Here is a 2,838-nt window from a genome sequence, read left to right on the forward strand (position 1 = left end):
AAAAATAAAAATCTTTGTATTTGATATAGTGTTTCATCACATCTTCGAGACGTCTCAAAGCGCTTAAAGAATATACTTTAAAGTGAATTGATTGTATATTTTGTGGGTGAAACACTGCAGGCGAAATTGCGCACAGCAGTGTCCCGCAAACAGTCTTGGATTGAGTGACCAAATTATTATTATTATTTTTGAAGGGATTATTGCCTCTGAAAAAGCAATCCACCAAATGACTGACAACCAGGTTTCTACTTACTACTAGGTAAACAGAAGAGTGTGAAGTAACGAAACTTCCCAGAAATTGAACCTAGGTCCTCTCGCTTGCGAGGCGAGTGCTCAAACCACTAAACTACTGGATTCATAGATTGTATCCATACGAATTGTGCACTCATGGGTGGAACTTTGTGTAGCTTTACATATGTGCAGTACAAGGTGTTTATGGTTCGTATCCAAGCCCCCACATTCATTTTGATTTTGGACCCCTTTTGAAATAAATGGACATGGTATGTAGATAGATGGTATTCAACTGTATTCCATTTTCTCACGGGAATGCAAAACTGTATGGCATAGATTGGATAGAAAACATATTGGTAGAGTGGTCAATTAGCAGTGGGAAATATTTGAAATAGAATTAGTTAATGAACGTGTGGAATTCATACCTAACAGTATGAGATTTGTAGCAAAGATAGAGGCTCCATGAATAATAATAATAATCCTTGCATTTGATATAGTGCTTTTCACGTCGGGAGGACGTCCCAAAGCGCTTCACAGAACACACTGTAAAGTGAATTGACTGTATATTTGTGGGCGAACGCAGCAGCCAATTGCGCACAGCAATGTCCCACAAACAGTTGTCGATTGAAAATGACCAATTTACTATTGTTTTGGGTTTTGGAGGGATTATTATTAGGCTCTGTGTGGAGTAAGGAAAGTTGCCCAAGGTTTCGCCCTGACCTGCCGGGAATTGAACTCAGGTCTCTCACTTGTAAAGCGAGTGCTCTAACCACTGAGCTACAGGACTCCAAGTGAGCAAATAAAATAATAGCAAGAAAGAGGCATATATAACAAATATTTGCACTTGGTTGTAGTGGTGGGGCAATAAGAGCAAATGCGGAAACAATGGGATATTTAAATGATTGACATTCAACAACAACAACAACAAAATGACACTTGTAAAATCACTGTTGAACACAAATAAGTGCACAGAATGCAATGGCATTTGCCCAGAATGCTAGCAGAAATCTGAAGTTGTTTATAGTAATTAATGTTTTTGCTAAAGCAGATATCTAAGTGATGTGGCCTTCAAATTTTAAAGTGCATCGGTTTAAGAAAAAATTCCTGTAAGTGGAACAGAAGTGCACATTGAAGAGGATTATCTAGCAACAGTCCTGAATATTTATTAATGCAAAAATCTCTAGTTACACAAGTACTGTGACTTGTCCCAACTTGCTAATGTCAGATAAATACTATAATAATTGAAGTGCCTTAATCTATGCATATAGTTATGATTTGCTGAAATAGAAATATAAAAATAAATTGGATACGATTTACGAAGATCTGGACTATTCTTCATTAGTATGGAAATTAGAGAGCTTAAATGCCAACCGTAAGACATGCAAAATGTGATCCTACGACAAGATATTTACAACAGAATTAAATAAGTGATTGTACTCATGCTTGGCATTCTTCAATCATCTGTACATTTAGTGACCTTGGTGCTTCATAACTGTTTCCATACCCACCCAAAAACAACGACGACGACAAATTACATTGGTATAGAGCCTTTCACAGGAGGACGTCCCAAGGCACTGACAAGAAAGCAAGCAATGTTTGACTTATTTTTGAACAATCGAGCAGATGAAACAAGTGATTTTGAGGTGATAGAGCATGTGGGAAACAGTGAACACAACATAGTTAGATTCAATATAAAAATGCACAAGGAAAAAGAGTAGTCAAGGTTAAGAGTAATCAACTGGAAAAAGGCACATTTAGTGACATAAAAAACTAGCCCAGAGAGAAGAATTGGCATTGGAACATATTTAAACTTGAAATAAATGGGAAACTGGTTAAACACATTCTTAGAAGGAGTTCAGAGACTGTATCATAGGCTACAGTGCCATGCATGGATAGAGAAATTTAATCAAAAATGAGTTTTAAAAGGAGGTCCAAGGTGAACACAGATCTGGTACTACGAAACAAAACCTGGAGAAATATTTTATGCATAAAATGGCAGTAAAAAGAGAGATTAGGAAAGCTATGAAAAAATGGTTGCTAATTTAAAGGGTAATTATAAAGATTTTTACAACTTGCTTTTATATCGTGCCTTTCAGGTAGAATAATGTACCAGAGTGCTTAACAATGCTGAAGTCAGATGCCAAGCATGGATGGGGGAGAGAGAGAAGCGACTATAGGCTTGCTCAAATAGATAAGTTTTAAATAATATTAAGCCTTGCACTCGATATAGTGCCTTATCATGTCGTTGAGACACCTCAAAGCGCTTCACAGAATATATTGTTAACCGTGTATTTTGTGGGTGAAACAAATTTAAATTAATTTAAATTAAAGCAGAATTTAAAGACAAAATGAATGGGGCTGAGACGGAGGGTTAGAGAGAGTTTCAGAGGTTAGGACAAAGTAGATGGTGCCCAGAGAAAACTCCTTTCTCTTTTTGAATAGAGTCACAGGATCTTTAACGTCCACCTGAACAAGCAGATAGAGCCTTAGTTCAACATCTTATTCAAAGGATGGCACCTCCATGAACAAGATAAGTGCAGCAGGCCATCCTAACAACAACAATCCTTGCATTTGATAAATTGCCTCATCATGTCTCAAAGCACATCA

At 37.0% G+C, this 2,838-nt stretch overlaps 1 non-coding gene across 1 annotated transcript; it reads right to left on the bottom strand.

Moving 5' to 3' along the window:
* Positions 1 to 946: 946 nt before the first annotated feature.
* Positions 947 to 1,018, bottom strand: trnav-uac. The gene has a single exon. It is a non-coding gene; the product is annotated as a tRNA-Val (tRNA).
* Between the last annotated feature and the right edge of the window lie 1,820 nt (positions 1,019 to 2,838).

This window comes from Callorhinchus milii, unplaced genomic scaffold (assembly GCF_018977255.1).
Source record: "Callorhinchus milii isolate IMCB2004 unplaced genomic scaffold, IMCB_Cmil_1.0 Scaffold4, whole genome shotgun sequence".
Classification (NCBI taxonomy): Eukaryota; Metazoa; Chordata; class Chondrichthyes; order Chimaeriformes; family Callorhinchidae; genus Callorhinchus; species Callorhinchus milii.